General features: G+C 37.5%; 1 long non-coding RNA gene across 4 annotated transcripts in view; it reads left to right on the top strand.

Annotated features, from left to right (window-relative positions):
- Positions 1 to 23,472, top strand: part of LOC141523659 (uncharacterized) — a 116,028-nt gene continuing 92,556 nt past the window's right edge. For 2 of the 4 annotated variants that reach the window (XR_012478547.1, XR_012478545.1), the window contains exons 1-2: positions 3 to 20; positions 4,971 to 5,059. This is a non-coding gene — a long non-coding RNA (uncharacterized LOC141523659). The other 2 variants (XR_012478546.1, XR_012478548.1) reach the window with 2 other exon arrangements.

Raw genomic sequence — 23,472 nt, 5'->3', positions numbered from 1 at the left:
GTTGAAGAGGGGCGATGTAGGTAAGTGGTGACTTGGGGATCAGAAGGAAGTGTTAATTTGATCTAAGGAAAAAGGATGGAACAGTCATTAGCATTTTGAGTTGATACAGTCATTTTCAACAGTATCATGTGGAAGGATCTGAAGAACTTTTGGACAATAAGGAGTAACTAGGAGGACTTACCAAGGGAAATCCACAAGGGTCAGATGTATCAATGGTTTTGCAGAACAAAGTAGATGACAACCAAGAGGATAAGCAAAAACAGAAGCATCAAGAGGTACTTAACAGAGGGCATTAAAGAGAGGCATATTCTTTTTGAAGAGAAAGCTAAGGTTTTCAACTTGTGGCCTTATCCATGATACACTCAGTCCAGAAGCCATCCTATTGGGAGTCGATAGCATGCATACAGCAATAATATAAAGGAAAAACCACAATAACAATACAGAAAAATGTGGATGACAAAATAGAATCAAGATATCTAGTTTATATCACCCAATCCAGGCAGCACTGGTCTTAGCATGTAGGAGAATACTGCGGGGTACCTGGGCATATTGCACACATAGCCATTTCTTTCACTGGCTACTTGCTTTGATTATGGAAATCTGCTAAAGAAAGAAAAAACTGGAACATGATGAAAACAAAATCAAATTTGTCCTTGGTAACAACACATATAGCAGGATCAAACATCCTTGGCTCTTGGGAAATGTCTCAGTTAATAGTCAGCCATGAAGTTAGGGCTCAGGAATGACTAGGTGAAAAACATTCCTTTTCAAAGGAGTATAATGGGGAAACTAAACCAGAAGGGGCCTGTCTTGGATTGAGGTCCAGGATTATCCATTTAACCTATTCCCAGAAACCTCCACCTATGGCAGTTTGGGTTCACATTTCCTCTGAGCAGCTTGTGACTTTAGCCTATAAAAGCTCTTCCAAATGATTATTGCCTTAATAATCCATCAGATAATATCTAAAGATAAACTTTAGAATAAAATTTATCATAGTTCCAAAGTTTTTTTTACTCCAAATAGCAACCCCCACTAGTTATAGCTTTAAGGCTATATAAAGTTGTTTTCTCTTGTGAATTGCTATTAACAATAAAAGTTTACCAGTTTACCACAAGTTTACAAAAAGTTTTACAAAAAGTTTACCATACATAGGAAATTTCACTTAAAATTCATTACTTGCTTTTCTTTACTTTTACAGTTTTAATGTCCTGATGTAAAGATAAAATCCATTAAAAATCATTTCTGTATTAGATGGGAACTCACAGGTCCACAACAAGCCAAGCTCACTGCATAGAAACTGCATGATTAAAGTTGGGTTATTTCCCAGGGCTAGTTGGCCTTGCCCATAAGTGAATCAACTGGGATTTCAGAGAAAGGAGCTATGTTTGTTATCCCTGCTTATCTTGTGTTAGTATATACTCTTTAACCTTTAGATTTCAACATTATACTATGAGGTCAAACAATTAATTTTTTCATAAGTAATAAGAAACAATTGTAGATATCACTTCCTCTTAGCTTTATGCAAAGGTAGAAAAAATTCAAATAGTCACAAAACAAAGATTGATAAATAGCATTGCTGATTTAAAAATATTTCTCCACTGATTTTTCTATCTTTTCCTTTAGTGTCTTTAAACAATAACTAACAAATTAATAAATCTCAAATTAATTTGCCTTTATCATTACAAATAATGTCAAATTTAGATCTCCAAATAGAAAGCTTTTGATGATCTTTGATTAGATGTTTTAAAATTCCATTTTTTCCTTTCAAGTTTTTCTTTGTAACTTGTTTAATAATCTTTTGACAAATCTTTAAATTTCTTAACAAATATTCTTGTTTTCAACAATGCAATTCTAATTTCCCAATGATCTAGCTTATGAAAAAATTGTTCTTATTTGTAATCATAACTGTTAAAAACTTTGCTTAACTCTTACTTTTCTAACAATATAGTATAGCTATATAGTGACTATATTACTAATATATGACTTTACTCCTGAGTGATTTCTGTTGGTATAATTCCTAGAATGGGGTTGGTCTTAGATTATTCTGGAGTTGAACTGTATTTGATAGCAATTTTTCGCTAAGAAAAGCCTTAAGAAGGAAAGAGGAAGGGTTGAGTATAGGAAAATTCCCAGAATGCCATTTTAAACTAGAGCAAGAAAAGGGAGGATAGACTTTCAAAGTGGCAATTTCCAGGTAAATTTTACCTGTTGTTGCCAATTCACTTTGGTCAAGGATGACCTCCCCCAACTGTAAAGCTGAGGAAATGAAGCAGCAAGAAGAAAACTAAGAGCAAGGGAATTCTCAGAGGGAGGAAGTTTTGTTTAATGGAAGAAAGACCTTTTTTGACTTTTTGAATTATTTACCTATTCAAGGTTCATTTCTCCTGACTTTCTAAATTGAATTGGGGCCAGGCAGGGTAAAAAGAGAACCATACATTTCTTCCTCAAATTCTGTCTCACAAATTTTCCCCAGTTCTTTAGAAAACGAACCCAGAGGGTACAGAATTGATGTAGTTCAGCAAAGAATGAGCCAGAGCAGGGGAATTGGAGCTGTCTTTTGGACTTGTGGCACAGAGATGGTGGGGCTAAGGGGTGGAGAGGGGATGTCTGATGTAGTTCGGGAATTTAGACTCATTTGGATGAGGTTGATGGAGTAGGAGAATTTGAGAAGCTGAGCAGGAGTCACTAAGGGAGGGGCCGCCGCCTTTTATTAAAAAAAACATCTGGACATATGGGATTCCATTCCACTTGGCCTTGTTTCTGTTCACGTCAGTGTCAGTGCAATTATCAGGGAACTTTTGGAATTCAAGGTCCCCAAGGAAGAGGAGTACTATGAGAGGTGAGGATCCAGAGTATTCCAATGGCTATGACTAAGACCCACACAGAGGTGTCCCCACCATCTGTGTCATTTAGTTCCAGTTTAAACAGAGAAAGAGGTGTCCCAGTTTCATTTCTCTATTTCAAGGCAGTTCCCCACCTAGCTAGAATTTTGGAGAGGAATACCCTAGGTGTCCTGACAAGGAGAAAGGGGGAATGCCTGGGAAGAAGTCTTACCTCTCAGATTAATCCTGTCTTCCAAAGTGGCCAGGGTATAGCAATTGTCCTTAATTACCAGGGACTTGGTAGGGCCAGAAGAGGGTTACAAGGGTTCCATCTGGCAAGATCAGGGGTTAGCCCAAGAGGGTAGCTCACTGCTTTTCTGATTGCAAGCCTTCAGGATTCCTTACTACTCCTCTCCTCAGTTTTGGCACCAAATGAAAGGTCAAAAGGTTCGGTCAGAAAACCCATGGATAGCAAAGGAGGCAAATGTAATGTAAAGCTATTTATTGAAGGAAGGAATGGCAGGTTGGATCTGAGCAGATTCCAGCAGCATATAGTTGGGGAACATACTTTTTATAGAATAGGGGCTATAGGAAGCAGGGTGGTATGGCTTCAATTAAGGACTGAGAGTTGTTTGGGCTCTCCATAGAGAATGTGATTATTTGAGGGTCTTCCTGGAGATTGAAAGTTGTTTGAAGTTTCTATAGATGATAAGAATGATACTCAACCAGGTTCAACTGGACAAGAGTGAAATCCATGTCTGGATCTAACTGGTAGCTTCTCTGTAGAAGTATTATGGAATAATTTAGACAAGATAATACAGAATGAAAAGTTTTAGACCTATAGGAAAGAACAAATGTGAGATTACAGATTTGTCAAAGTAAGAATAAGCTAGTTATATTGAAATAGGGGAAATATTGGACAAAAATGTTTTATAATTGTTCATCTCTACCTTCTGTACTGACCATGAATTTCTTCCCCCAACCCCATCTCATTGCCCAAGTTTTGAGAGAGGTCAATGAACCTTTAGTAAAGTACCTTGCTCCTCCCAGTCAAAAGATAAGCCTCTATCAACAAAACAATGAATCTTTGCCTTAGCCTGAAAGGATTAAGTCTTTGACCTACCACCCCTCATTTACAACCTCTCATTACCTGATCCCTCTGATCTGAGCCTCAGCCCCTCTCATTACCTCATCTCTGCTCTTTTAGTTACTGCCTCTATCAACATATCTCCCCTCCCTACATCCTCCTTAAAAGCTCAACCTCAGTTGAGCTATTCCTCTTCCATTGTAAAGTAGCTTGCTTTGTTACCCTACTTAGCTACTTATGGTGGTTTCCTTTCCTTTGAAGGGCAACTCACTCTGGGGGGAGGGGGGGACATCATCCCACAAACTCTTCTATCTCTTTACGCTTCTCTATTACTTTATTTCTCCTAAAATAAGAGGTCTTGTTTTATTTTTTGTTCCAAAAAGAAGCATTAGGACTTATTTTCAGGGAGGTCTGTACTCTGGTCATTCCACAATAAGTTTCCAGTTCTTCTCTTTACATAAGTGGTAACCTCTCATCTAAAGATTCATGCTTAATTATTTTAAGTATTGTCGATTTTATTTATATTTAATTATATATGAATATAATTATTTTTGAATTCAATACATCATCCTGTGTTGTAATGGTTGTACTAAATGCATGTCTGGCTGACAATCTTAATTGGGGCTTATTTTGGGGATAGAACTTATATTATGATCATCCTGAAAAAAAATCATGCCAGGTTTTATTTTCCAGGGAAATATGGCACTTAACCCCTAATTGCTTGTCTTAGGGTGGGAAGCCAACTTGCCCTGGGGAGCATGATTTCCAAAATTCTCCCATCCTCTTTTTACTTCTATTGAAACTCACTATCTTGCAATGAACTTTTTGTGATAAATTGTAAACTGTGCAACCCTCAAATTAAAATTTAAGCCTTTCTTAGCTTAATGGTGAGAATGGTGAGATCTTCACAAAATGAAGTCGATATTTAAGTGCCTTTCCTGAACCCCACTTCCTCTAGTTTCAATATAATATGATGTATAGATTCTGTGAGGTAGGTAGTCCAACTGGGCTTATCTTTCTTTGTCTCTTTCTCCCTGATTTTTCTGCCCACCATGCCCCAGAAACCTCTTCAACATGGAAGATCAACACAGTTAAAATTCACACCTTCAACTCCTCCCTCTTTCTGGTTGGATCCTCCTGGAACTTCCAGGTAAGGGAGCCCAGGTCAGACAAATCTCCATTTCCCACCAAAAATAGGCATTACAGACTTCTCTGCCCTGCCAGGAGCCAGGGTCCTTCTCTCCCAATCCTTTCCCCCTCCTTTTAATCAAGTCTTCTAAATTAGTCCACCTTCTCCCATTAGAATAATAAACTCCTTGAGGGTAGGAACTGCCATTCTTTTTGTTTTATTTGTAGTCTCAGCACTTACTAATAAACAAACTAAGTACACAGCAAATACTTGATATCTGTTTTACTGATAAGGAAACTGAAATGTCTAAGTGAGTAAGTGATTTGTCCAGAACTAAAGTTCAGAACTAGGACTATACTCAGATTATTTGACTCTAAGATTAAGAATAATCCACATCTAAGGATGTGCAATTTTTGGTTTGTTTTTTAATAACTAAAAAGGGAGAGAAAGATATTTGTAAAACTCCAGCTCCTTAAGACTATGGGAAGATTGTACTGACTGGAAACATTCGTTTTCACTGGCAGTAGAGATTACCATGTTTCCTGGAAAATAAACCCTGACATGTTTTTTTCAGGATGCTCATAATATAGGGCTCATATTCCTCCAAAATAAACCCCAGTTAAAACCATCAGCCAGATGGATACATTTAGCACATCCATTGCAACACACAATGGATATATTGAATTATAAAATAATATATAATTAAATATAAAAATAATATTAGTAACATTAATACTTAAAATAAATGATAATATAAATTATCTTTAAATGTTTGTAACTACCCAAGCTGGAGTAACTGCCTATGTAAACAGATGAATTCAAAACTAATTGCTGAATGACCAATAGGGAGTACCACCACAAAGCAGGGATGGAAAGAAAGTCCCTCTAATCCTCTAATCCATCTAATCCTCTAATCATCACTAAATTGCAAGAAAGATAAATCTGAAATATTTCAAGTATTTGTATTCTTTAAACCAAAAAATCTTGGTGTCTCCAAGCAGATAAAAGGAAGTGGGTCTATTTAAGGCTGCCACTTATTTTGTGAGGTGGTCAAAGAAGTCTGCTGGTCTGGAATTCAGCCAACACTCACCAGTTAAAAACAAAGGAGAACTCATAGCAAAAAGAATGATTGCCTATTTCCAAACATCCCCTGAAAATATTCTCTAATGAGTCTTTTGGAGCAAAAATCAATATATGACTTGGTCTTATTTGGGGAAAAAATAAGTTAAGAGAAGTTTGATGAAGCCAACAATTAGCTTTGTTTAAATTTTTTTTAATCTCATTTGGAAGTCATTTAATGTTATTTTTTAATTGCTGTCTTTTAGCTCTGCTCACTAGGTGGCAGTATTTCCTCATTGGCAAAACCAATTACAGAGAAATTTTTAAACACTCAGTCACAGGAAATACTTTTTTATGTTTTATTTATTTATTTTCACATTACTACAATAACCTTGTTGTAAAAGTAAATATAATCCCTTCCCCCCCCCCAAAAAAATGATAGAGAAACCTCAAGGGAAAAAAAAGTGAAAGAAAAAATATACTTCATTCTGGGTTCAGATACCATTGACTCTTTCTCTGGGATGGAAATCATTCTATATCATAAATACATCAGAGAAGTTGCTTCAAAATTTTTTCCCTATAGTTGCTATTTTTAATTGTATTTTCTTCCATTTTATTCCTCTCCCATTTATTCTATTCTCTCTCCTTTCACCCTGTTCCTCCTCAAAAGCGTGTCATATCTAACTACCCTCTCTCACGATCTTCCCTCTCTTCTTTTGCCTACATCCCCCTCCCTCCCCCGTCCCTTTCTCCCATCTCTTTCTTCTCATTTTTCTCTAGGGTAAGATAGACTTCTATACCCTAGTAAGTGTGTATGTTATTTCCTTTCTGAGTCATTTCAGATGAGAATGAAGGCTCACTCATTCCTCTCAATTTTCCCCTCTTCACTCCACTGCAAAAACTTTTTCTTGACTCTTACATGAAATAACTAAGTCCATTCTATCTCCTTTCCCTTTCTCCCAGTACATTCCTTTTTTCACCCACTGACTCCCTCTTTATAATTTATTATTCCTTTATATTCAGCTCCCTCCTGTGCCTTGTCTAAATATGTTCCTCCTAACTGCTCTAATAAATGAGAAGGTTCATATGAATTATCAGTATCTTCTTCCCATGCAGGAATACACACAGTTAAATATCGTTAAGTACCTCATAATTAGTCCTTCTCCTTCACTCCCCTCTATGCTTCACCTGAGTCCTGTACTTGAAGATCAAATTTTCTGTTCAGCTCTGGCTGTTTCAACAGGAAAAAGTATGAAATTCCCACTTCATTGAATGTCTATCTTTTCCCCTGAAAGAGGTTGTTCAGTTTTGTTCGGTAGTTGATTCTTGGTTGTCATCCAAGTTCTTTTGACTTCCAGAATAGCATATTCTAAGTTGTACAAACCCTTAATATAGATGTTGCCAAATCCTGTGTAATACTGATTATAGTGCCATGGTAATCGAATTGTTTCTTTCTGGCAGGTTGTAATATTTTCTCCTTGACTTGGGAGTTCTGGAATTTGGATATGACATTCCTGGGAATTTTTATTTTGGGATCTCTTTCAGGAGGTGATCAGTGGGTTCCCTCAATTATTATTTTACCCTCTGCTTCTGGGATCTCAGGGAAATTTTGCTGAATTATTTCTTGAAAAATGAAGTCTAGGCTCTTTTTCCTGGTCATGACTTTTAGGTAGCCCTATAATTTTTAAATTATCTCTCCTGGATCTGTTTTCCAGTTCAATTGTTTTTGCCAATGAAACATTTCACATTTTCTTCCAGTTTTTCATTTGTTTGGTTTTGTTTTATTGCTTCTTGATTTCTTGAAAAGTCATCAGCTTCCCTTAGCTCCATTCTACATTTTAAGGAGTTATTTTCTTCAGAGAGCTTTCTTATCTCCTTTTCCATCTGGACAATTCTGCCTACTGACCTTTTGGATTACTTTTTCCATTTGACCTAAACTGGTTATTTTCTTTGGCATTTTTTGGTTTCTCCTTCATCAAGCTGCTGACTTTGTTTTTCATGATTTTCCTGCATCTTTCTCATTTCTCTTCCCAGTTTTTCCTCCATTTTCCTTACTTCTTTTCAAAGTCTTTTTGATCTCTTCCATAGTCTGAGACTGATTCCTATTTTTCATGGAAGTTTTGGATATAGAAACTTTGACTCTGTCATCTTCTGAGTGTGTGTTTTGATCCTCCATGGGATCAATGTAATTTTCTATGATTCTTTTTTCTTTTGTTTGCTCATTTCCCCAGCCTAAGATATGATTTTCTGTACTTCCAAAGCTTTTGGGGGTTTTGGGGTCACCCCTGCCCCAGGGATCTTAATTCCTTCAAAAGTGCTCTGGTCTGTGGATGCCCCAGGCCCTCTCCTCTGCCCAGGAGCTGTGAGGAGGGTCTCTGCTCCACTATGGTAGTATGGGGGCTCAGTCTGCAACCTGGATCTGAGTGTAGGTAAAGCAGCAGAGTCCTCACCCAGGGATAGCAGAGAAACCTCTGTAGCCTCTCCCCATCCCTTTACCACCTGTGGACCACGCTTTCTGGAAGCAGCCACTGGGGCTCTGCAGTTTCTGTGGGGATGGGCTCTGGCTGGACTGGGCTCTATGGTCACTCTGGTGCCTGCTGACCTTCCAGTTTGTCCTTGGCCATCCCTGAACTGAGAGGTCTGGAAACTGCTCCAGCCCCACAGACCCAGGTGCCCCCAGGGACCCAGGCACCTAGTGGTCTGTTCTTGGAAAACTGGAGTTGGTTTGCTCTGGTATGTCATGGCAACTGTGGCCCAGGCTGTGCTATAACTCTTTCCAATCCTGAACTGGTGGAATAAACCTTTCCTGTAGAAATTCCAAGTTGCCTTCTGCCAGAAAATTGTTTTGCTCGGACTTTCTGTGGGTTCTGCCACTCTAGAATTTGGTTAGTCATAATTTTCTGACATTTGGAGTTTTCTGGGGAAGAGCTTCTGGGAATGCCTGCCTCCACACTGCCATCCTGGCTCCACTAGTCTAGCACATTTTTAACTTATACCAAGTCACTTGCTTTCTCAATGTGGGGGGGGAGTGGGGTGGCCAGAAGGGGGAGAATTTGGAACTCAAGGTTTTGGAAGTAAATGTTGAAACCTGTTTTTCCATGTAACTGGGGGGAAAAAGTTAAGTAACAAGCATTTCTTAAGAAGCTGCTTCTGGGACAGGTACTTTGTCAAGTCCTAGAGTAGCGAAGAAAGGCACAAAAATGGTCCCACCATCACCGTAAATTCACATTCTAATGGGAAAACAACCTGCAAAAATATCATCCAAAAATAGACACAGTGTAAAAAGGAGATAATCTCAGAGATAATGCCTTATCATTATCATATTATTATGCTAAAGCCATAGCAGCTGGGGTACTGGGATAGGTCTCTCACAGAGGATGGTATTTTATCTTCCTTTTTTTTTTTTTTAAGGCAATGGGATTAAGTGACTTGCCCAAAATCATTCTAGGCATGAAAGACCAGTCAGTGAAAGTTCGTAGAACCAAGAGATGGAGTGTCACTTGTGAGAGATAAGAAGAGTGTCCAGTTTTGACTGGATTGTGGAATGACAGGGAAGAGAGTAAGATCTAATGAGCCTAAACTGATAAGTTATGAAGTGTTCTAAAAGCCAGAGATTTTAATTTTGAACTTGAGGGTAATAGGGAGGCATTGAAATTTATTTAGGGGAAGGGTGACACAGTTAGACCTATGCTTTAAGAAAAGTACTTTAGTGTTGAATGGAAGAGAAAGTGAGGTCAGTGACTTTGCACAGCTTCTTCTCACTCGCCACTTGGAGTGTGGAGCTGGAAGACAAATCAGAAGGCTATTGTAGTAGTCCAAGCATGAGGCAATGGGGGCTTCATCCTCAACTGTGTGAGTGAAAAGAAAATACATATAAAAGATGTTGTGAAAATAAGAACAATAAGACATTTCTGGGTGTGTAAATACAAATGAGGAGATGAGGCTCATAATTAAGAGCTGGGTGACTGGGAGGATGGTGGTGGCAACTTTTTCTGTAATAGGGAAGTTCAGAAGGGAAGATTTTGGGAGAAAGATAATGAATAGAGTTTTGAACAAAATGAGTTTGAGTATGCCTGTACAATGCAGTTGAAGGTGTCCTAGAAGCAATTAGAAAATGAGACTGGAGGTCAGGAGAGAGGTTCAGGTTCAATAAATAGATCAGAGGACCATCTGAATAAAGATGACCATTAAACCTGTGGCCACAGGCTTAGCTCTACTATCACCAAACAAGATGTTGTTTATCTTTGGACAATGACATAAAGAAGATATGCAAATGAATAGGATTTGAGTAAGGGGAAGTTGTGTAAAGTTAGAGGTCTCACTTTCTCTTCCAGAGCCATCTGAGTCCAATGACCAGTTACTGATCAGGATTACTGGAGATAGCCCTAGGGCAGTGAAAGATCTTGATTTTTTTTTTAAACTAAACTCTTTACCAGGTTTTAGGTTGATTGAGGCAATACCATTAAGGGATTAGGCTAGGTAAAAAAATGAAGAAAAGAATGGCCTCTTTTACCTAGTCAAAAAAATCAATCAATCAATCAATCAATCAATCAATGTAGGAGGTAAAGACCCTCAAGGTTTCTTCCCAAAACAGAAACAAGTGCTAGTTATATTCACCCTGAGCAGTAAGGGCCCAAACAATGACCATGGGGGCTTGGCCTGGGATTTATTGTTGGTCAATCAATGAGAGCCAGAGTGATTTGGGATATGTAAACCCCAAGGTATCTTGCCAGATTTGAGTGATCAAAATTTACATTTCTTTTGGGCAGAGGTGGAAGAAGAATGTTCTGGACTTTTAAAGACAACCACAAATAGTGGTTAATAAATACTTGTTAACTAGTTAACTAAATACTAAATGATAATCATTTTTGTTTTTATTCAGGCATTTTTGTGTCCAATTCTTCATACCTAATTTGAGATTTTATTAGTGGAAAATTATGGAGTGGTTTGTCATTTTTTTGACCAGCTCATTTTACAGATGAGGAAAATAAGGCAAACAGGTCTTCTTGACTACAGGCCCAGTGAACACTGTGCCACTTTTTTATTTTACAACATTCATTAATACATTGCAATTCAAGTATTTTATATGAATTTTTGGTTTGATGCAAATTCATTACTCAAGGTTATTGAATATTTGCTGTATTGAATTTGATATTACTGTGTTTATTGAACTTAATATTACTCAAAATAAAATCCAATAACTTTTTTTTATCATCTTCATGTAAATTGGATTTGAAAGTGAGATGACCAAAATTTAAGTACCTTATAAATTCTCAGAACAACTAGATGACATAGTGGATAATAGTGCTGGACAGGGAATCAAGAACTCATCTTCTAGAATTCAAATTCTGCCTTAGACACTTCCTAGCTTTGTGGCCCTGGACAAGTCACTTCACCCTGTTTTGCTTCAGTTTCCTCATCTATATAATGAGCTGGAAAAGGAATTGGCAAACCATTGCAGTATCATTGGAATTACAAAGACTTAAACACAATTAAAATAATGAACAATATATTCTCAATAAAGCAATCAAATAATAAGCATTTCATGAGCACACCACACCTAGGATCTGTATTAAGTACTGAGGGGGTGGGGTACAAAAACAAGAAATGAAACAATCCTTTCTCTTAAGGATTTTAAATTCTCTATTTCACATCTGTTATTTTAGTGCAGGAGCTTTCAACCTAAATAATACCTGTGAATTCACTTTTAAAATATTTTGAGGGGCAGCTAGGTGGCACAGTGGATAGAGCACCAGCTCTGGAGTCAGGAGTACCTGAGTTCAAATTTGACCTCAGACCCTTAATAATTGCCTAGCTGTGTGACCTTGGGCAAATCACTTAACCCCATTGCCTTAAATAAATAAAATAAAAAAAAATTTGATAACTATTTTAATATTATTAACTTTCTTTTTAATTCTCTATGTTTTATTCATTTAAAGACATCATTCTAGGAAGGGATCCATAAGCTTCCTTAGTTTGTCAATGGACACAATGACACAAAAAATGTTAAGAACCCCTCTGCCTAAGGGGAAATGGAGGGAGAAGCAGCCACCTAGGGTCTCTGAGGTCCATTAGATGTGATTCAAAGTCCAAATTGCTATTTGGTGTTTATAAAACTGGGTGTGTCTTGGCTTTCTGATTACAAAAAGATTATCTGAAGTTAATACATAATTGATTATGACCCATGATTTATAATCCTTCAGTCTCCTGGTGAGTGGGCATTTTAGTCATTCTTAGCATAGATTCAATGTATTTAAGGTTTCATACTTTATTTTCTTAATGTAATCTATGTGATATAAATTCTCTATTTACATTTTTGTAATCTTGTTTTTATTTTAATGTTGATTACATTTGAAAAACCCCAAATCTTTAGCTCACAGTGTTGCAACTATTTCTTGAAAGCATGATTTATTTTTGGAAGCCAAATACTTGAGGGAGTTGATACTTTTAGTTCTTTGAAGTATTTCTGTTTGGATACAATCATGGGTTCATAGTCTTCCCTTGGCTGTAATGCGTCTTTCTCAACTGAGAATTGTATATTACATGTAAGGACAAAATTTAATTTATAGCTAAAAATAGTGGTTTAGGAAAGGACTTAGGTATTTAGCCATTAGGGCAATTTAGGTGGTCCAATGTGCCAGGCAGGGAGTCAAAAGACTCATTTTCCTGAATTCAAATTTGAACTCATATATTTATTAGCTGTGTGACCTTAGGCAAGTCACTTAACTGGATTTGCCTCAGTTCCACATCTGTAAAATAAACTGGAGAAAGAAGTGGCAAAACACTGCAGTATCTTTGCCAAGAAAATCTGAAATGGGATCACAAAGAGTCAGACATGACTCAACAACAACATTTCGCCCTACAGTGGGCTTAGAGAGATCTTCCCTTCATCGGTTCTTGTACTTTTAAAAGTTTGTTTTTACTTAAAGTCATGTGTGTAAAATAAAAATACAAGGTCAGTGGTTGCAGTGCTGAGAGCACAGATTGGAACCACTGGGTTCAAATTTCACCTCTGTCATTCACTATTTTTTTGTTCTTGAGTAAGTCACTTCTTTAAATCTCAGTTTCCTCATTTGGAGAATGAAGAATCTGGACTAGATAACCTATGAGGTCTCTTCCAATTCTTCATCTGTGAACCTGTGACAAGTCCATTCTAGGGATCAGCTTAATTAACTAAATTTAGATATCCATTTATTCACCCATTCATCTATTCTTCCAGCAGCCATTGACTAAGCACCTGCCATGGGTCAGACACTATGCTAAGGACTAGGGATTTTAAAATAAATGTAAAAGTCTACTATCAAGGTCCTGGCATTCTAATGGAGGAGATAGGTATGTTTATATAGGACACATACAGGTCAGCTACATGGTAACCTTAGAGGAGAATTGACTAGAAACTGGGGGAACCAAGAATGAGAAGGGTTGACACTTGAACTGATTCTTGAAGGTTACCAAGAGAAAATTCTCAATTCAGCAAATATTAAACACTGTGGGGATTAATATTGTTTCACCTACAATAAAAGAAACTGAGACAGAGCTCTAAGCCAATAGTACTTTATTAAAGGGTCCATGGTCCTTTCTAATGAAGTGGACCTCAGATCTTCCTTACAATCTGAGATGTCCTCTTCTTCTGAGACCTTATTTTTAATATGATTTCATACCCAAACATGCAAAAGAGGAATACAGAATAGATCTTGTTCTTAAGGGCCCTCAATATTAGCAGGAGGAATCATAGTTTGTATGAAGCATGGGGTATCTCCGTTGACTAAGTGGTCATAAGACAGTCATAAGATGGATTGGCTACTTCTTAGGGTAGTCAGGGGAAGATGGCATAAGTTATACATACTGACTGTGTTCATATGAGGGTCATTTGCTTGGACCAGGGGTACAAAAATAAATTGGGACTTTCTATGAAGTTGGGTCACTTCTACCACATGGACTTGATAAAGACAAATAAAAATAAGATTGGAGCTCCTCTAACTAGTTTGCTACTATTGCACAAGTTGATTTTTATAATCTAGATTTCATAGCTTTGAGACTCAATATACAGAATTTAAAAGTCATATCAGATTGATTGAGAACTAGTCAGACTTTGAGAAAGGGTCCTCATTCATTAAATCAACTTTTTCAGCATATACCAAGGACCAGGCACCATGCTAAGCACTGGGGGATACAAAAAGATGCAGAAGACAGTACCTACTCTCTAGGAACTTAGATGACCACTTTACACTTCATATTTATCTTTTCTGGAAAGCTTTCCCATATTTTAAATTTAATACAACTAAAACAGAATTCATTATCTTTCCCCCTTACCATCCTCCCCTTCCTATGTATTACTGTTGAGGGCAACACCATCCTCCTAGGCCCTCAGACTTGCAGCCTAGGAGTCATCCTTGTTTCTTCATTCTCTCTCTCTCTCTCTCTCTCTCTCTCTCTCTCTCTCTCTCTCTCTCTCTCTCTCTCTCTGCAAGGCAAGGTTAAGGGGCTTGCCCAAAGCCACACAGCCAGGTAATTATTAAATGTTTGAGGTTGGATTTGAACTCAGGTCCTCCTGACTCCAGGACCAGTGCTCTATCCACTGCACCCAGATGCCCCTCTCATTCTCTCTCAATCCCCATTGCCAATGTCACCTTTCTAGCAGTCCTCCAATAGGCCCCCCCCCTTCTCTCCTCTGATATGGCCCCCACTCTGCCACAGACTCTCATTCCCTCATGCCTTGCTTACTGAAATTACCTGTTGATCCTAGCCTTTTTTAGGTGAAGCTGGTATTTTCTAATTCCTTCTTCTTTAGTTATGCTGAAGAAAGATGACAATGATGATGTTGTTGTCTTTCATTCTGAAGAAGACCATGACATCAGGGAGATGCTGCTTTGACTAGCAAGTGAGTCTGCCAGTCTCACATCTCTCCCCACTCTGATCCATCCTCCATTCAGCCGCTAAAATGATTTTCCTATAAGGTAGATCTTATCATGTAATGCCCCTTCTCAATAAAAATAAACTCCTATTGCCTTCAGGAGCAAATACAAACTGCTTGTTCTAGCATTCAACCAGTGCCCACCTATCTTTCCAGTCTTCTTCCACTTTACTTCAATTCAGTGAGAATGACTAGATTACAGATTTACCACCAACTCAGCCACTCCCAGAAGTGGTTACAGCCTTCATCTTAACCATCATCTATAAGTATCTTGCTACCTTGTTTATGAACTCTGAAATGTTTTTATCCAATAATAACCTTTTGTTGTTGTGCCTGTCCTGGTTTGCACCTCCTTACATTGTTCTTTGTACTAATGTAGCCTCCAATCCCTCCACTCCTCAGCTGTTTCTTAGGACTCCTGCAAAGGTTATGCTTTCCTCCTTTGTCCATATTGACCCATTCATGAAGTAATTCAACTCTACCCTGTCCTTTTCTATCAAATCCCTTACCTCTTTATTCTATTAAATATATTGGATTACCCTCACCAACAGATGCTTTAAGAAGTGGATAGAGTGCTAGGCCTGGAATCAGAAAGATTTAGAGTTCATAATCCATTCTCAGATATTAATAGCTATGTAGTCCTGAGCAAGTCATTTAACCTCCTTTTGATTCAGTTTTTCTCAGCTGTAAAATAGAAATAATAGTAGCATCTAACTCTAAGGGTTATCGTGAGCTTCCAATGAGAAACTATTTTAAAGCAGGGCAGTGCATAGAGAACTGGCCCTGGAGTCAGGAGGATGGGAGTTCAAATCCAGTCTCAGACACTTGATACGTGCTAGCTGTGTGACCTTGGGCAAGTCACTTAACCCTGATTGCCTCATATCCAGAGCCATCTCCAGTTGTTCTGATTCATATCAATTCACTGGACCCAGATGGCTCTGGAGAAGAAAGTGAGGCTGAAGTCTTAGCAGAGCACCTCCTCACTCAAATCCAGTTCATGTGCTTGTCATGGCAACACCTCCCTGATGTCATGGTCTTCTCTGAGAATGAAAGACAAATATTGTTATTATTATTATTTTAAAGCACTTGGCACAATGAAATGTTTGTTCCATTTACCCCCTGCTCCTTCATCTTTACTCCCTGAATCAAAACTGGAAAAAAATCATAATACTGTGCTAAATGGGTCCCCTAAAAATTTATATTCCCTAAACTCAACTGAACCCTCACAGCAGTAAGTCAGGTCTTCTCCAGCTCTATAATGTATTCACTATCTTACTTACTCTAGCAGTTTTTTTCAAATCTTTTTCCTTTTTCAAATCTTCATGGTTCCCCCATCCACTGCTTTCAGCTAAAAATTTTGCCTCAGATTTCACAGAAAAAATTAAGGCTTCTCCCAAGGAGCTCTCTGTTCCTCTCTTCTCTTCATGGTTTTTTTTTTTTTTTTGCAAGGGAAATGGGGTTAAGTGGCTTGCCCAAGGCCACACAGCTAGGTAATTATTAAGTGTCTAAGATCAGATTTGAACCCAGGTACTCCTGACTCCAAGGCCGGTGCTTTATCCACTACGCCACCTAGCCACCTAGGCACCCCTCTCCTCTTCATGTTAAAGGCATCCTAGGGACCCCTCAGCCCAGGAATTAGAAACGTCCTAGAAAGCATGATTTTCTAGTACAGCAGCCAAGAGGACAGAATGTCAGAACTAGGTTCCCACAATTATTTCTTCACTATCTTCTCTTGCTTGGCTACTCAGCCTTGAACCTTGACCCACTCTACTATTCCTATACTCATTTCAAATTGGACATACTGAAAGTTTCTGTGCTTCACACTGGATCCTGGAAAATGTTGTTTCCACAAAGAAAGCTGAGGGGCAGTACCCTACATATAAAAATTTTTAGAATAAAATAGTTGATATTCTACTTTGTTAAAATATCAGTGCTGGAAGACCATATAGATGTACTTACTTACATAGCAGAGGTAGTTTCAGCAGAAACTTTTATAATCTACACTTTTTTTAAGGTTTTTTTTTTTTTTTACAAGGCAAATGGGGTTAAGTGGCTTGCCCAAAGCCACACAGCTAGGTAATTTTTAAGTGTCTGAGACCAGATTTGAACCCAGGTACTCCTGACTCCAGGGACAGTGCTTTATCCACTGTGCCACCTAGCCACCCTATAATTTACACTTTGATTATCAGGTGGAATCCCCAGAATAAGACTACGTTTTCTCTCAGAGCTCTAGGAGTAATCTTGAGGTACTGGAGTGTTTTTCTCTATTACTATTGCTCATGAGCCCCATCTAGTGTAATCCTCCCAATATCAATATGTAGCAGCAAGGTAGCACAGTGGATGGGATGTTGAATTTATCGTTAGGAAGACTTCAGTTCAACTAGTACTTCAGATACATATTAGTTATTTGATCTTGGGCAAATCACTTAAGCCTCCATTTTCATCATCTGTAAAATAAGTATAGAAATACTACCAACCTCACAGAGTGATTATTTCAGTGAAATGCTGTAATATATGGAAGATATTTTGCAAACCTTAAAGCATAACATAAATGTTATCAAGTCATTCCCCAATTGATGAATGGTCAAAGAAAATGGAAAGGCAATTCTTAGACAAAGAAATCAAAGCTATTTATGATCTTAAGAAAAATTGTTCTAAATTATTATTGATTAGAGAAATGCAAATTAAAACATCTCTATAAAAACTGACCAATATGATTGAAAAGAAAAATTATCTATGTTGGAGGGACACAAATGCATTATTGATGGAGTTGTGAACTGATCCAACCTCTCTGGAAAGCAAGTTGGAATTATGCCCCAAAGTCAATAAAACTGTGTACACCCTTTGATCCAGCAATACCACTACTGGGTCTGTATCCTGAAGAGATCATGAAAAAGGGAAAAACTGCACATGTACAAAAATATTCATATTCTTTTTGTGGTAGCAAGGAATTGGAAATTGAGGGAATGCTCACAAACTGGTGAATGACTGAATAAATTGTGAAATATTAATGTGATGGAACATTATTATTCTATTAGAAATCATGAGGGAAGCAGGCCCAAAGAGCAGCCCAGCAGTGAACTGCAGGGCAACTGCTCCCAGAGCACTCAGCCCACAGAAAATAAGGGGGTAGGGAAAAATGGTTGAGATCTCTCCTCTCTCCTTGAGACAGGGCTCTTGTGCTTTGTGCACATTCAGACCCTGGTTGCAGTCTGGGGCCCCCATACTACCATAGAGCAGGGACCTTCCTTACAGCTTCAGGGCAGAGGGGAGGGCTTGTGGTCATCCACAGACCAGAGCACAAGCAGGAGAGCAATTAGGGCCTCTCATAAGACATTGAAAGAACTGAGGTCCTTGCAGGGGTGTCCCAATAATACTCAAAAGCTCAGGAAGCACCCAAAAACCAGGGCACAGACTGGTGAAATGAGTAAACAGGAAAAAAAGTAACCTAACCATAGATAATTACTTTGGTCCCATGGAAGACCAAAATATACAATCTGAAGATGAGAAAGACCAAGCTTCTGCATCTAAAGATTCCAAGAAATATAGGAATTGGGCTTAGATATGACAGAGCTCAAAAAAGATTTTGAAAATCAAGTAAAGGAGGTAGCGGGAAAAATTGGGAAGACAAATGAGAGAATTGCAGGAAAATCATGAAAACCAAGTCAGCAGCTTAGTCAAGGAGATCCAAAAAAATGCTGAAGAAAATAACATGTTAAGAACCAGTTTAGGTCAAATGGAAAAAAAAAACAACCCAAAAAAGTTAATGAGAAGAATACCTTATAATGCAGAATTGGCCAGATGGAAAAGGAGATAAGAAAGCTCTCTGAGGAAAAAACAAATCCTTCAAAAGTAGAATGGAGCTAAAGGAAGCTGATGACTTTGTGAGGAATCAAGACACAATAAAACAATATCAAAAAAATGAAAAACAAGAACAAAACATGAAATATCTCACTGAAAAGAACAACTGACCTGCAAAACAAAACTAGAAGAGACAATTTAAAAATTACTGGACTACCTGAAAGTCATGATCAGGAAAAGAGCCTTGACCTCAGTTTTAAAGAATTTCTACAGAAAAATTGCCCTGATATCCTAAAATAAGAGGGCAAAATAGAAATTGAGAGAATCCACTGATCTCCTATTGAAAGAGGTAAAAAAAACTCCCAGGAATATTATAGCCAAGTTCCAGAACTCCCAAATCAAAGAGTAAATAATACAAGCAGTCAGAACAAAACAATTCAAATATTGTTGTGCAGCAATCAGGATTACCCAGGATTTAGCAGCATCCACATTAAGGACTTGTAAGGCTTGGGATATAATATTCTGGAAGGCAAAAAAGCTTGGAATGCAACCAAGAATCAACTACCCAGCAAAACTGAACATTCCCTTCCAGGGGAAAGATGGACTTTCAATGAAATGGGGGGAATTTCAAATGTTCCTGTTGAAATGATCAGAGGTGAACATAAAGTTTGATCTTCAAATACATACTCAGGTGAAGCATAGGGGAGGTTGGATGAGAAGGGAAAATTATGAGGGATTTAATGATGATGAACTGCATGTATTCCTGCATGGATACTAATAATATTCATATAAACCTCATTTATTAGAGCAGTTAGAAGGAGCATATGTAAACAAGGCACAGGAGGGAGCTGAAGTTGAAGGTATAATATATTTTTAAAATGGAATCAATGGGTGAAAAGAAAATGTACTGGGAGAAAGGGAAAGGAGAGGTAGAATAGACTAAGATATTTCATGTAAAAGAGTCAAGAAATAGCTTTTGCAATGTATGGAAGGAGGGGAAGGTGAGGAGGGAATGAGGGAGCTTCATTCTCATTGAAAATAGTTCAGATAGGGGGCAGCTAGGTGGCACAGTGAATAGAGCACCAGCTTTGGAGTCAGGAGTACCTGGGTCCAAATACGACCTCAGACACTTAATAATTACCTAGCCGTGTGGCCTTGGGCAAGCCACTTAACCCCGTTGCCTTGAAAAATCTACAAAAAAAATGGCTCAGATAGAAAACAATATACATACCTAATAGGGCATAAAAATCTAGAAAAATTAGAAGAGAAAGAGGACAGGGGGAGGGGAAGGGGCATGTAAAAGATAGAGGAGAGGATAGATCATGGGAGAGGATAGTCAGATATAACACATTTTCTTTTTTACTTTTTTGCAAGGTGGTAGGATTGGGTGGCCTGTCTGGGACCATGAGGCTGGGTGGTTACTGGGTGTCTGTGGTGGGATGTAGACTTGGGGCCTCCTGGCCCCAGGGCTTGCGTTCTGTCCTCTGTGCCACTTGGCTGCCCCACAGCACACTTTTGAAGAGGGATCTAGTGAAAGGAGAGAGAAAAATATAATAGACAGCAGTGGGGAGGAATGCATGGAGGTAATTAACAATCAGCAACAGCAACTGTGGAAAAATATGGAAGTAACTTCTCTGATGGACTTGTTAAAGAATGCTATCCACTCCAGAGTCAAAGCTGATGGTATAGAAACACAGACTGAAGCACATTTTTTTTCTTTCTTTTACTTTTTTTCTAGTGAGGTTTTTTATTTCTGTGGGGGGAGAGGGATATGTTTACTCATACAATAAGAATATTTTTAGTAATGTGCAAATAAATAAATAGAAATGTAAATAAAAAAAGAAATAATGAGGGACAGGATTTCAGAAAAGCCTGGAAAAGACTTGCATGAATTGATGTGGAATGAAATGAGCAGAACCTGAAGAACATTATACACACAAACAACAACATGGGGTGACGATCAACTATAATGTTCATTTTTGCAGTACAAAAATCAAAGACAATTTAAAAAGATTTATGATGGAAAATACCAGCTGTTTTCTTTCTTCTGTTTGGATCTGATTGTCTCTAGCAACATGATCAATATTGAACCTATTGTTAAGCATGGTTATAAATGTAAAGTCTGCATCAGATTGCTTTCTGTCAGGGGGAGGGGAGAGGGAAAGGAAGGAGGGAGAAAAATGTAAAAAGCAAAACCTTGCAAAAAAATTGATTGGTAAAAACTACTGTTTAGTTGGAAAAAATAAAAAAATATTTAAGAAAATATGTTATTTATTATTTTCATCCCTAATTAATTTCTCTCTAATATATATATATATATATATATAGTAAATTGACAAATTGATTTCTCCTCATTTGCGTTTCATCAATTAAGATCAACCAACTTCTACAAAGCGATAGTTTCTGTGAGAACAAAACAAGATCTGAAGGACAAACACACACACACACACAAACAGACACACAGACACAGATAAACACACCCACCACCACCACAACCACCACTAAATTCACTGCTGGGTGTGGAATAGTGGTGGACAAATCTCTCCTTCTGAAGGTAAAGGTGTTTCAGCTATTAGGTTAATTGACTTCTGTCCTGGTTCAGATGCTCTTCAGAGTTGGCTGTTTACCAGGTTGAACTGCTGAAACCATCAGAAAACTGCTATGGACTACATTTTTTAGGCCTTAGGCAACTTTTCTAACACTTTGAAATTTACAAGGTCACAGTCTTTAGAGTTTGCAAAGTCTTTTCATATATTAGCTCATTTGAGTCTCATAAGGAAACTAGAAGGTTTAGAGATATTAAGTAATATTTTTAAGGTTTTCTTAGAACCTTTTTTATAGGTCAGTGTCTCATGGGCAATTTTTCCACCCTAAAGCAATAATTGTTTTTAATAATTTACTGGTTTTAGCAAATGTTTCTACTTTCTCACACTTCCCATTCCTCCAAAACTTTTAGGAAAATGCAACCCAACTCCAATAATTTATTCCCTTCTAGTCTGTCAAGTCTAGAGAATTCTATTTAACACATTCTGAGCATTTATCTGATCTTCTGACCTTAATCCATATGCATCAAAAGATAACTTGAAAGTAGAAGTAGCCTCAGTAAATATAAAGATAAAGAATCAATTTTGCCTCTGTGCTATCTCCTTTTCACTGCTTAAACAATAAAGATTCATTCTTTGCCACTACAAAAAGAGCTGCTATGAATATTTTAGAACATATAAGGACTTTTTTCATAATTTCTTCTGGGTATAATCCTAGAATTGGAATTGCTGGGTCAAAGGATATGAACAGTTTCATTGCTCTTTGGGCATAGTTCCATATTGCTCTCCAGAAAGGTTGGATCTATTCACAACTCCACCAGCAATGCATCAATGTCCCAATCCTCCCCCAACCTCTCCAACATTGTCATCTTCCCTTTTTCTCATCTGGGCTAATCTAACAGGTGTGATATGATACCTTATTATTGTTTTAATTTGCATTTCTTTAATCAATAATGATTTGATTGAGGGCATGCCCATCAATTGGAGAATGGCTAAATAAGTTATGGTACATGAATACTATGGAATATTATTGTTCTATAGGAAACCATAAAAGGATAGACTATAGAGAAGCATGGAATGGCTTATGGGATCTGATGCTGAGTGAAGGGAGTAAAAGAGAACAATGTACACTTCAACAACATTATGAGTTGAACAACCTTGATGGAAGCAACTCCTCTCAACAGTCCAGAGACCTAGGATAACTGTATTTGACTAGTTATGGACTATATTATCCCCAACCAGAGGATAAAAGGAAAAACAAAACAATACATACAGAAAAAAATAATCCTTCTAAATCTGATGAACACTTTATAAAAATTATCTGTTTCCCTTAATCTTAATTCCTCATGCCAAAAATTACTAATTTGTATGTATGTTTAACAAAATATGTATGTAAAATGCTAATCTGACTATTCCCTGCTGAAGGGGGGTGGGGGTGTGGGTGGAGGGAAATTTGTAATTTGGAAATATGCATGTACAAATGGATGAAAATAAATAAATAAAAATTTAAAAAACAATAAAGATTTATTAAGTATTTTTAAAGCCAAAAATCACTGGAGAAAAGAGAAAGAAAAGAGGAAACTCATAAACATGGGTAGATGGGGGTCTAAAATATGTGTTTTCCATAAGAATTATAAATAAATATTTGAATGCTTTTTCTTAGTCCCCCCAAAGAGATATAGTTATACTTTATAAAAAAAGAATGAAATCATAACAGAAGTTTAAGACAAAGTAAAGGAAGTACTGCCTTTATACAGTAGGCTATAAACTTGTGAAACTCTATCTTCAGAGCCAGTATAGTTTAAAAATTTAAATAGCTTCAAATAAAGTCGGCATAAGTTCACATATGGCAAATCTATAATATTGCATTAAAGCCAATTAGAAGGACCACTATTTCATTTCACAAAACAACTCTTGCCACCACAGCCAAAAATAGAATTTTGAGCTGTATTGACAGCCTTCTCTAGATAGAAACTATCACACCCAATATGATAATTTGATATTTTTCCAAATGTCTCAAATGGTTAGCCGCTAAATTACTGTTTTAAGAACTATTTTTCTATAATCCACTCTTCTATAATCTGCTCAATAAAAAATACTCATAGTTCCTGCTTTTC

The sequence above is a fragment of the Macrotis lagotis genome, chromosome 1, assembly GCF_037893015.1.
Source record: "Macrotis lagotis isolate mMagLag1 chromosome 1, bilby.v1.9.chrom.fasta, whole genome shotgun sequence".
Taxonomy (NCBI): domain Eukaryota; kingdom Metazoa; phylum Chordata; class Mammalia; order Peramelemorphia; family Peramelidae; genus Macrotis; species Macrotis lagotis.
The sequence above is the reverse complement of the archived record's forward strand: the minus strand, read 5'-3'. Positions and strand labels throughout refer to the sequence as shown.